Below are 12,860 nucleotides of genomic sequence, written 5' to 3' on the forward strand. Positions count from 1 at the left end.
TCATCCACAGCCTTTCCTTCATCAAATTTCCCCATAACCTCCTTGAAAAACTCTATAAGATTGATTAAGTGCAACTAGCACACACAAAGCCATGTTGACTATCCCTATTCAGTTTCTGTCTATCCAAATAATTGTATATCTGATCTCTTAGAATGCCTTCCAATAATCTACATGCTACAGATGTCAGCCTCACAGGCCTTTCAGTTCCAGGATTACTTTTGAAGACTTTTTTAAAACAATGGAGCAACATGAGCTCCCCTCCAATCCTCCGGCACCTCACCCATGGCTAAGGACATTTTAAATATTTCTTCCAGAGCCTCTGCAATTTCTACACTAGCATCCCTCGAGGTCCAAAAGAATATCTTGTCAGGCCCTGGGGATTTATCCATCCTTATTTGCTTTAAGTCATCTACCACTTCCTCCTCTTTATTTTATGACCAAACTGCTTGTTTTCCTTACTTCCCACAACTCTGTGCCCGTTTCCTGAGTGAGTATTGATTGAAAAATTATTTATGATCTCCCCATCTCTTTCGGCTCCATACAAAGCTGACCACCCTGATCTTCCCTTACTATCCTTTTTACTCTTGATATACGTATAGAAACCCTTTGGAGTTTTCTTCGCATTCTCTGCCAAAGCAACCTCATGTCTTCTGTCAGTCTTCAGATTTCTTTTTTGAGGTTTATCGGGCATTTTTTATACTCCTTGAGTTTCTTTTTTTCCCCCATGTTGTCTATTCTTGCTCTATATTCCTCTCTTCTTCCAAACCAGATCCCCAATATCCCTCAAAAACTAAGGTTCCAACAGCCTGCTAACATTGCTTTTAATCCTGACAGGAACATACAAACTCTGTACTCTCAAAATTTCACCTCTGAAGGTTCTGCACTTGCCTCACACATCCTTGTCCATAAACAACTTATCCCAATCCATTCTGGATCTTTTCTCATTTCTTCAAAATTGGAATTTCTCCAATTTAGAATCTCAACCTGAGGCCCAGACCTACCCTTCTCCATAATTAACTTGAAATCTATGTCTTTTTGAACACTGGACTCAAGATCTTCCCTTACACATACTTTGGTCATCTGTCCTGTCTTGTTCCCTAATAGGAGATCCAGTATTGTCTTCTCTCTTGTTGATGCCTCTAAATATTGAGTTAGAAAAAAAAAATTCCTGATACGGTTGACAAACTCCAAGCCATCTAGCCCTTTTACAGTATGCCAATTCTCATTGACTATTGGGCAGTCTAATGTTATTTTTATTCTCCCCACATTCCATCATTCCCCCAGGGGAAATGACAATGCTTAATTAACTTATCTACCTGCCTGTCTTTGGGAACTGGAAGGAAGCTGGTATATTGGGAGGAAACCTATACAGTCACAGGAGGAATGTGCAGATTTCACACAGAGGGAGTGTAGGTTACGATTGAATTTCAGATCAATGGTAAAAGACATAATATTGTTGATGATGATTGATGTTAGTTTTACATTTCAATTCCATCCTCAATCTCCTGTGTATGTGCAATCTTACATTGATCCTCTGTAAAATTATTAAATATTGGGTCACCTGAAGCACTGATGAGATGATTCCAAGTTTTGTACTTTTAAACTAGAATAGAGGAAATATCACAGGATAGTTGGAAATCATACAAAAGATTGAGTTAAAATGGGAGACCATGGAATATTAAAGTATTCAAATCATGTTTTGGAGCCCGTAATATAGAACCAACAATTGTGAAAAGGGTGTTTAAATCCAAGGGAATTTAAATAATGAATTAGTTAAATTTGAAATGAAAAGTTATCACTGGTAATAGCAATTGTGCATTATTGAATTATTTACTAAATGTTGTTTTTGTTTCAAAAGTTACCATACTTGTGAGTTTTAGTTGTTTTGTAACTCCAGACGTACATCAATATCCTCTAAAATGACTACTCAGTTCAAGGACAGATAAGATGATAAAGTTCAATGCTGCAGTAAATCAACCTAATGCTTTGAGTGAATTGAATGCCTCTGGAAGATGGAAATAACTTTTGCAGGAAAATGAACATTCTTTGAACATTTTTGAATCATAGCAGTATTTTTTTGAATAATGGAAGAATTAAGGGTTATGGGAATGTGAAGTTGAGTGGAGTTAAGTCCATGGCCAATCTTATTGAATGGAAGAGCAGACTCCACAGACCAGATGCTCTTCTGATCTGATTTCTTTCTTATGGAACTTCCTTTTGAGGTTATACAGTTACCCAGTATTATTTTTAACAATGAACACTACATTGGAAGGTTTTGTATTTCTTATGCAAATTATATTTACCCAAGAACTGATAAGATAAATCAGTGTTATTCCACTCACATACCACTTTTAGTAATCCCTATGCCATAAGTGCTCTGTGATGAGTAAGGGATTGCTTAAGGTGGTATGTGAGTGGGACGGGAAGGTTGAGAACCACTGCTTTAGACCCAATTGTTACTGAAGTATTTTGCTTGAGAAAAATTGTCATTGGCCCATTTCCTTTGGAGTTCAGAAGTGCAGGTAACGAGTCAATTAGGGACGATTAAAACAGTGGTTTTCAAACTTTTTTCTTTTGGCTCACGTACCATCTTAAGCAATCCCTTATTAATCACAGGCACCTATGGCATAGGAAATAGTTAAAGTGGTATGTGAGTGGAAAGATAAAGATTGAGAGCCACTGATATAAATCAGTGACCAAATGAAATCATCATAAAACTCCTCGTGTAATAATGAATAGCAAAATAGAAGTGGAAATATTTATGATGAACTATCCTCATGGTAAAATGGACATTTTGCATGAAATGTGAATGGTTTGAAGTGCTCAGTCGACTCACTAGCAGACAATCCTTTCATAGATACTTTGAAGCAAAACTTATTTGATTTTTATGTGAGTTGCTTTGCTGTTTTAGCTTTTATCTGAGTCGACTGCGGCTGACCAAGTTTTATGAATTCTCTGCAAATTGAACTATTGCTTCAAAACTGTTTCTTCTTCCTTGCTCTGTGCGCTGGTCCGAGAACCCTTTAGAGCCACGACTGGCTCGTCAGCAGCGGTGAATGGAAACTTAGCCTCGTTGGGGCCAAGCTTTATCACTGTTCGCAGAATCCTGGCTTGAACCAACTAAATGTTTGCAATGTCCATTCACTGTCAAAAGGGCAAGAGTACAGGCAGTGTGGAGTGAACTTTGAAAAGTATTTTTATTGGACGATGGAACTTTTCCCCAACCCCAACCCCGTCCCCTTCCTCCTTCAGCACAGATGCGTGGCTGGCCTTGACTTGATTATTGCGGTCAGAACCACAGAAACTACGACTGATCATTGGTCGAGCTTTCCCAAACAGATCCAGCCTGCAAAACCATTAATCCCAACTCCTGGCCTGCTGTGCCAAAGAGAGTTTCTCTTTATCCGGACTTTTGCTCACTCAGCTCGGAAGATCATAATTGAAGAAAATGGTAAGAATGACTCTGCACTTCATGGTCATTAGTAAATTAAACTTTCAATTCAAGGCACCGAAGCTTCTCAGACAAATGGAAGTATTTTGCATTGTCAAACGACAAATTTTATTTCTTATCCAGCGGAAACATCATTACAATGATCAATAAATGCAATATTTACCTAGACCATGTAAACTTGGGACAAAGAATGGGCAGCAATGATTTGCTTTATACTCTTAGTACAAGTTTGATTTATGAAAAAAAAACAACTCCATCAGAGATATTGTGTATTTTAATGAATCCAGTTCAGCAAAAAAAAAATCAGTTTAATTACATTAATTAATAAATGACCTGACAAGTTTTTAAACTGATGCTGAATCCAATCTGGTTTGAGATTTAACCGTCTATAGTTTGGTTCATAAGCGATAGAGTGATTAAGACTCCAGTATTTGGAATCATAACGGATGTTCATAGGGTGTATGAAAGACTCTTTGTGTCTGCATTCTGTCTCAAGCGTTCATTCCATCTGCTTGCTTGAATTCCATATAATTTCGGAGCATCCTATTTTTCTGAGAGCTCTTTAACGAGATTACAAAACATTAACTTTGCTGTGATTCATCACGTGGCGGAAGTTAATGGCAATTGCAGTATTTTGTTCCTCTCGCTCTCTCCTGCAGTGAAGAATTTGTTGCATTGCTGTGAAAGAATTGTGGGATTAAAGCTGGAGGCGACGCAATCTTATTGGGCCGGGCTGCAGGCAGGCGAGTGATTTTAATACGTGGTGTGGAGCCGGCGAATCGCGCAGTTTGCCTCAACCCTCGCACCAGGCAGTTCAGTCTCGCTGCCCCACGGTGCAGGACTGGAGCTGTCAAGGGAAGGAGCAGTGACTCCTCGACCGCAACGTGTTCCTCATGACCATCGCCCGCGCTGCCACAACCCTGACAAACCTCTTGACATCTCAGGTAACGAGTGAAATTGCAAAGGGCTGCGGTGTCTTGTCGATTTCCTGTTAACAATACCAGCTGTAAGATAGTCACGGCTCTGTTTCTCATTGCTTCTCACTATACAACAATAATCCCTGTTAGGGGCGTGCAGTCCTGATAGGTGCATATAGTGGGGTGTTTTTTTGTTTACTCATTTATCAATTATAGAGAGTTTTTTTTGGTGTGTGTGTGGGGGTAACTTGCAATGTTAGAAACTGGAGAAATCGTGATCTCTCTCTCTCGGCTGGGAGTACACAGACCAATCCATTCCCACCAGAAATAAGGCACCCTCTAGATCGGAGCAGACAGTGCGAGCCAAGAGTGTAGCCACGGGATCTTGCCGATCAGAGGTGTGTTCTGGAGTGTTGTCATCGGTGTCAACCCCCTCCCCCCAGCGGTTTATGTCAGTCTGTGGGACGGGATTCCCGGACCCCCCCCCCCCCCCTTCCCCCGAGAGACTCCATTCCGACTCGCTATGGGTGTGCCTGTTAAATGTTGGAACCCTCAGTCGTACAGACAGAAATGACAGGCGCTTTAAAGTGCAGCCAGGTCCACACTAGAGAAATCTCTCTCTCTCACACACACACAGACACAGACACACACACAGACACACACACAGACACACACACAGACACACACACAGACACACACACACACACACACACACACACACACACACACAAAGAAATCCCCAGCAAGTAAAGTCTTCATTTTAACCTTCTTTACTCGGTGCGTTGAATCAAAATCGAATGTTTCCAGGAGCCAGAAACTTAAAATTGCAACCCCACGTGAATGGCCATTACTCGGCTCATTAGTCGCTAATTTAAGATCATTTCATGATGTTCCGATGGTATTCTTTTATATTTCTTTTGACACACAAGAGGCATAAAATCCACAATGAGCAGCAGGGAGCAGCGTCTGCTTTTGCTCTGACGTGCTGTCTGCACAGTTACATTGTGAGGAGGAAAAATGGCAACGAAAGGACTCCCAGGAACCTTGTGAACCCGAGAGCTGGATACGCTGCTATTTACCTTCTCATATACCTGGTGGGGGTTTTTTTAAAACTGCATTTTCCCAGTAAAATGGAGCCAGTTTGGTAAAAGACAAGCCGAGTGGTTTTGCAGAGGTGAGTGTGGAAGGAGAAAAAGTGCAAGCGAAAGATGGTTTGGCACCGATGGGTCGGCGGATGGAAAAAGCTAAATGAATGGAGGGTTGGTCACGTATTGAGTGTATCAAAGCAATGTATCGAACTTGAGGCGAAAGCTTCCAACACCTCCGGGCCACGTTATACTTGGAGTGGGTGATTAATTGGACCCTCTCCTCCCCTGAAAATGGTGTGTTTTTTTCGTGAGGCTTTTAATGGGTAGCATTCCTGTTATTAGAGTCAGGAGGTTATTTGATCAAGCGGAGGATCAGCTCGGTGTTGGTAGAATAGGAGGCACTGACATCTGCATTTAGAGCCAGCTGGAAGGGCAAGAATGTCTGGTAAGTTGCAGCGACGTTTCTCGTTCCTCAGACATTTGGTTCCCCATGGTGTTGTGTGGGATCTTCCCATGTGCATCCTGACCCCCCCCCCCCCCCCCCCCCCTGTCTTGGAAGGGCACTGCAGACTTGCTTTGTGAAGAGAGCAATTAGAATATGTTCCAGGTTGTTCTGAGATGTGATGGACAGGTGGTTATGGAATGGTTTTGAACGAACATTGTGCCTCTTGAAGAAAGCGTGTATCATTTGACGGATTCACATTTACTTTTCTCCCTGGTTTGAATTCGATTCGTTTAGAAACTGGCGATATTTTGCAGTGAAAGTCATGATTGTTTTCATGTATTGCATTACAATACTTTAAAAATAATTATTTCTAACTTTTGTGTGTCATTTGCTTAAATCTTGATAGTGGAATGAACATTACTTTTGGGGAACAAGCAAAAATATTTCTCAATTGAGACGTGGTGCATCTGCAAAAGATTTTTTTGCTGGTCTGCCCTGTTTAGTATCCATGAGTCACTGTATTTGTTCTTCCAGCATTGCTGTCATTGAGTTGCTCTGCAAAAATGTGATGCAGTGGAGCTGACAAAGTGATTATGGAAGTCACCTTTATTAATGCTTAACATTGTTTTTATGCAGAACTTCACTGCAAGGCTTACAATCATGTGGAGTGGCTGAATTGCAGGGGTGGGGCAGGATAGTCTTCCTTCACTATGTGGCAAAGATGCATGAAGTCCAGATTTGACAGATAGATGAGATGTTCTCCTGCTAAGAAATTAGCTTTATTGTCAGGCTATGGATTTGAGATGCATTTGAGATTAAATCCTAATTTTGTAAATGTTTTAAGTTGTGGATCAATGCTTCAAGTTATCACATCAGCATATCCCCAAGTAGTTACAATTAATGAAAGCTTAATTTTAAAAAAGTTCATTGAGAATGAAAGACGCACACTGGAATAAGTTGGTTACTTAATTTGGTTGGGTAGTCATTTGAAAGGGGAGAGAACACACACACACACGAATGCACACCTACACACACTTTTTGCAATACCATTCAAATGACAACAAATGCCAACACACGGTGTAGACCATGTCATCCTTTGGAATGGCCACTGATTTATTTTGTCTTTGAAAACTTCTGAGATCAGATATTGGGTGTGTCCTTTGAGATTGCCTGAATCATTTGCTTCTTGCTGAAGTAGCAAAACTGGCCACAACGTCAATGTTGTGCCATCTTGGGAAAGGTACATCAGAAAACAATCACCTGAACTATTTTTTTTAAAAAAGGGATTAATCAGGGAATGCAAATTCTCCATACTTATTAATTCCATTTGTTTTCATAAATACTGACGGATCAATTCTTAGTTGTCATGTGCAAGCAATAAAACTTTTATATTAAAAAAATGGTTGATACTGGATAGAAGGAAGTTCACAACAGAGCTTGACTTTGTTTTGACTTGTAACCTGAATAGATGAGTAATGACTGGAGAACTACTGTCTCTTGATTTGAAGAGCTCCTTGTTTGGAAGAGTGTGAATGTGGAAATTTTGAAACAATGGATTATTGGTGTTTTGGAAAATAAGAAGATTGCTCAATCTTGTAGTCTGCTGGAAAACTTGCTCACCTTACAGGTATCTCGCAGTATTTCTTCACTCATATTTGTACTTGTATTGATTGGCAGTGGCTTGGGCTGATATGGTAACAACCTGGGCTAAGTTAAAAGTTCACTGATAGAAATCTTAATTTGGTGCATATGACTCAGCTGGTGAGAATGCTGAAGAGCCCTGTAGTATTGTAGATGCCTTCCTCCACAATTATTTGAAGTGTATTCCCATCTCCTTGTGCAGTAGGCAACGTTTGATGCTCTGGTTTCACTAATAATGTGTTCATTTGTTGTCAGTGAGTTCTACTTGTCATCACTTAGCGTCTGACTGTACATTAAGTCGCTGTCTGAAGCATTAAACATTTGCAGCCCTCATAATACAATTCACATTGTATCTTTTCAAATTATTTGTCGGCATGTGAAGCTCCATTGCAAGCCTTGCTTCTCATAAGATGATCCTTTCTCCAGACTTGAGTTGGGAAATATCCACCAACACATGGTTTCTTCCATCAGGCTCTTGAATGAACCCCCACAATAGTGATCTTGTGCTGCCATTGCTTGGTGCTGATTGATTTTTCTTTTCATTATGGTAAACTCTATAAATTGCGCTCTATGCAGACGTATGAAATGTTAGAAATAATCAGTTAGTATGATCACAAAAGAACATTTCTCACTCTGATTGGTATTGTATGACAAATAAACACTCAAACTTCAATGTAATTGGAATAGATCTCTATTGGTAAGACTTTTAAACTTCTAAAGCTTCCATATATACTTGTTGTAATCACAACTGTTTTCTTCAAATGAATGTGAATGTTTTTAATATGCAAGTTGTGTCCCTGTGTGGCATTGTAAGTTTTAAATTCAGTTCACTGTCTGCCAGATAATACTTGAAGAAGAAATCTCAGTGAAGTTTTATGATGGACGCTTTCATCTAACTGGCAACTGAATCTCCCATCATATAACTAGAATGTTCAGAAACTTTACATTCAAATTTATTGTCGTGCATTCCATGGTGCAGTGAGAAAGTTGTGCTGGAAGTAGTACAGCTAGTCATTCCTTAAACAGTGTAGCAAGGGTGATACACTGGAGTGACAGTAAGCAGACACAAGATTCAAAAGACTGAAACAACAGGCTTTATTCAGCTTAAAGTCTCTGCTGTGGCTAGCTGTGCCTTGTGACTGGCCTCAAGAGGGGCCGGATGTTGTGTTTCATGTACGGTTCCCAAATTTGTTCTCCCGCGGACCTCCACCGCCGAAAATGACAGAAGGCGAAGAAGACGAAATGAACTGACCCAGTATGTAAAAATAGAAGACACAAATTTCTTGTTTATTTTTATTGTGTGATGACATTGTTTAATGGGTTTAACGTATCATATAGGTTGAATGTTGAGTGGGTAGGGAGGGGGGAGGTGAAGGAGGGAGAGGGGGGAAAAAGGGGAGAAAATGACACTGTGTATATTCAAGAGGGAAATGTTTGTGTGTATTTTGGTTAGTATGGTTCATAGCATGGAAAAAAAAAAAGAGGGGCTGGATGTGGCTTATATCCTGGGCGGCTCTTTGGCAGCTGACCAGGTGGGGTTTAGTCCATTTAGGTTGACTGACAGCTGGCCAGGTGTGGTCTGTCCTCTGGTGATCTTCCTGCAGGTACAGTGGTCACCCCCTGCAGTAGGCTAGTGATGTATCAACACAGTAAGTAAAACTCAATACTGATGCAAACTTGTAGACAGAGATCAGTGAGTAGAGAGCTAAGGTAACATTATTTAACTTGTGTGTGATTCACTCAGAAATTAGATAAAGGCGGGAAGGAAGCTATCCTTGAATCTGGTGGTGTCTAATCTCACACGAGAATTTTCTTCCCATGAGAGGAGAGTGACTGGTGCATGTCCCGTCTTTTACTGCATTAGCTGCTTTTCTGCAATCAGTTTGGAGGGAAGGGAGTGGGGTTGGAGTGAGGGTCTGAGCTGTGTTCACAACTGTCTGCAGTTTCTTTCGGTCTTGGGTGCGGCAGATTCTGTACCATGCAGTGATGTACTCTGTCAGTCGTGCATCTGTGGAAGATGTTGATTTCCTCTGGCTTCTGAGGAAATTGAGGCACTGGCACACTTCCTTGGCCATTGTGTCAATGTGGCTGGAGCAGGGCAGGCCACTGGAGATGTTTACCCTAAGGAACTTAAACCTGCCAACAATCTCCACCTCCGTACCATTGATGTGGGAATGTACTTGTACATAACCCTGAAATGAGTTTCAGATTAAATGTACACACCATCACTAAGATCATTAGGTTTACTTCCACGATATGAACGAGGGGTTACCAGTGGTTCCATATGAATTGATTTTTTTAAAATTTAAGGTAACTATGATTAGAGGGAGGAGGTAGATTAGATTTAGGTTTTTTTCCTTTATTTAATAAAAGTTAATTCAACAAATAGGTTTAACATAGATCATTTGAATTAAATGTTTTTGAGGTATTATAAACAATTACTGATGTAGTTTTTAATTACTTTTTCCATTGTTATTTTGTGTGTCCTTGTATACAAGTGAATTATTATGTAATTGTCAATTCTGTATTTATGCTTTAATGTTAAACTCAATAAAATATTTTAAAAAGAAAGAATCTTGATCAAGCAATGCCATCAGTAAATATTCTAACTTTTTCTCTTTCGAATCTTTGCTACTGATTCCAGTTTTAAAACCTTTCGGGGTATCCAGATGCCATTTCCAGCCTCTCCTACTACATCAGTATAGTCATGGTTATTTTTATTGTCCAAATCTTGAGGTCTGGAACTCTATCACTAAACTTTGCTTTTAATATACTTTTCAAAGCCAGAAAGGTTGTTTGCCCTAACTTTATCTCGTGGCTGACCATCAATATTTTTGTGGACCTTTCTGTGTCTATTTTAAATGAAAGTTACCTGGAGGGTGCAATTTTTTTCACTAGTAGAAGTCTGTCATATGAAAGTGTTGAGTCAGTTTGGTGCTGACGTGACATGGTGAGAGAAGTTTTGATATGGTTTGGGGCAAAATTGATTTGTTTATTTAAATTGGCAAGTTGATTTGTTGAAATATGCAACCAAATGCTGCAGAAATCTGATAATATCTTAAAGACCTGGAGTAAGTTTAAATGATCTGAAGTTGTCACAGTTAAGTTTAGAAACTGCTTCCAAACAGAACAACACATCATTTAAAATAGCTATTTCATTGTGTCATGTACGTTACTTGTTCACTTTTATGAAGCAACATTTTCAACCAAGACAAACGACATTGTGAGTTAACTGCTTAAATTAGTAATTGAACTCTGTGACTAAGCCAATACAGGATATTAGGATGACATTTGAATGTTTTTTTTAAATTGCTATTCGTTTTACAAATAAGCTTATATTCATTGCACATTTGTGGCCATAACCAAAGGGAGAGAAATCCAATGCAACTGACTCCATTTATTTGGGTATTGCATTATCTCCTAAACCAGCAGGCAGGTGTAAAATATTTTGATAAATGTTGAAGAAAAAATTGGAGTGCATCATCCTCCATTGAAGCAGATATTGATTTTTATTTTTTTCTTTGACTAATGACAGTAAGGAAGAGTCCCAGAGATACCATTTAAAAAGACTGCATGTACCTCATTGGCATTTTTTTTTAGTGTTGCGATAGACTGCAAGTGGAATGTTAAAATATGCTGACCAGTGCGTCGAGGGGATAAGCGTACTCTAATCGACCCCTCACAATAAACAGGCTGCTGCTCATCATTCAATCTCAGCTGTCAGCCCCTTTTACCCAGCCTCTTGTGGCCCGACTCTCCCTCCTGAACAAACTCCTGGATTATGTTGCCAACAGCAGCCTGCAGTTGCTGGGACCCAGGTGCTCAAAGTTCCTTCATTAAGACTGTTCTGAAACACTTAATCTCAGTCTCTGACTGATTTTCAATGAATTGGAAAGGATGTATGATGTAAACTGTTTTAGTTGCAAATATAAATCAAGTGTAACCAAGACTTTTAAAAGTGACATTTAAGAGAGCTGGTTTTGGAAGCTTGCTTTGATATCAATGCTTTGATATTGATAGAATTTTAAAACTCATTTGGGCTTTGTTATATTGGTCAGAATTAATAAATTATTCATTATGTGAGGTTTAATTACCTTTTTGTTCTAATTCAATACCCATTGCTCAAATTTCAGTGGTACCTTTCCAAAATTGATTTTTTTAAACACTGCATATTCGGAGAAAACTGAAGTCCAAACACATGCAGACATGTTTGTATGGCTGTCACATTGGTTGCTGTCCATTTATTATCAGAATAAACCAAATTGGGTTGCAGTGAGACTGCCAAAGAAAAGACAGACGTTCACTCTCAAGGGATCAGATTGAGAATGGCAAGCTGGCTGAGGGAGCAGGAGGACTTTCCAGTGATAATTCTGCCTTTCTCCTGCTTTGCTCCCAAAGAGGAGCATGTGTTTTCATAAGCAGGGTTTGCTCCTTTAAAGTTAGACCTAAATTGCTTGGCTTGAAAATAATAGGATGCCCAATTCAATTTTTCTGTTGTCTTTAAATGAGTGTTAAACGGTTTGGGTTTGAGTTCCAAATTTTATTTCAGTCTCTCTGGCTGAGAAGTGGTGAGTTGGACCCATGGTACAATAACAGAACCTACAAATAAAAAGGAGAGCCAATAATGCTGAAGAATCACAGATGCAGAAGATGATTATCTGGCCAATTTTCCTGCACTTTTTTTGAAGTGAGTGACTCAAACCAATTCTACCTAGGTCCAAAATCCTGCAGGTCATGGGTCTTCAGGTACATGTCAAAATATATTTATAGAGCTCCGAGTTTAAAGTGTGTTGGCTCTACCATTGAAGATTGTGGTGGAATCTCTTGTACCCAACCTAAACATCTGACTCATAACGGACCATGGAGGGACAGGCTGGATTTTGTAATCTGTGTTAAGTACTACCAGTTTTTTTTATCATTTAAATAGCATATTTACAGGTTTTCTCCACTTACGACCAACTAGACTTTCCTATCCAGAAGCATGACCAAATTTTAAAAAAATACACACATGTTCAATATAGTGCCTGGCGAGCAGTCGCTGTTCTGCAGACACTAGAAAAATGGCAAGAGGAAAAATCCATCTCTTGTTGATTGTCCTTTAAAACATCTGAAATGGTGGAATGAGACAGAGAAAAAGTGAGGCTGTGAAAGGTTCTGCAAGTATGAAGAGACATTTCGATTCCTGTGCGCACATGGTGTATGCACATGGTGGGTTTGCATGCTGGAGTTTGGTTGGCAGATGTGTGAGAGTTCAGGGCGAAAATTCACTATCGTCAGGGTGCTTACCTCATGCATGCGCCAACCGAGCTCCAATGCGC

At 39.7% G+C, this 12,860-nt stretch overlaps 1 protein-coding gene across 7 annotated transcripts in view; it reads left to right on the plus strand.

Annotated features, from left to right (window-relative positions):
• Nucleotides 1-3,278: 3,278 nt before the first annotated feature.
• Nucleotides 3,279-12,860, plus strand: part of LOC138735736 (band 4.1-like protein 1) — a 251,623-nt gene continuing 242,041 nt past the window's right edge. For 2 of the 7 annotated variants that reach the window (XM_069884044.1, XM_069884047.1), the window contains exons 1-2: nucleotides 3,280-3,451; nucleotides 4,111-4,395. The gene's annotated coding sequence lies outside the window, so the exon portion shown is untranslated. Of the gene's footprint in view, nucleotides 3,452-4,098; nucleotides 4,396-12,860 lie in introns of those variants that run through there. The other 5 variants (XM_069884040.1, XM_069884038.1, XM_069884045.1 and 2 more) reach the window with 4 other exon arrangements.

The sequence above is a fragment of the Narcine bancroftii genome, chromosome 6 (genome assembly GCF_036971445.1).
Source record: "Narcine bancroftii isolate sNarBan1 chromosome 6, sNarBan1.hap1, whole genome shotgun sequence".
NCBI lineage: Eukaryota > Metazoa > Chordata > Chondrichthyes > Torpediniformes > Narcinidae > Narcine > Narcine bancroftii.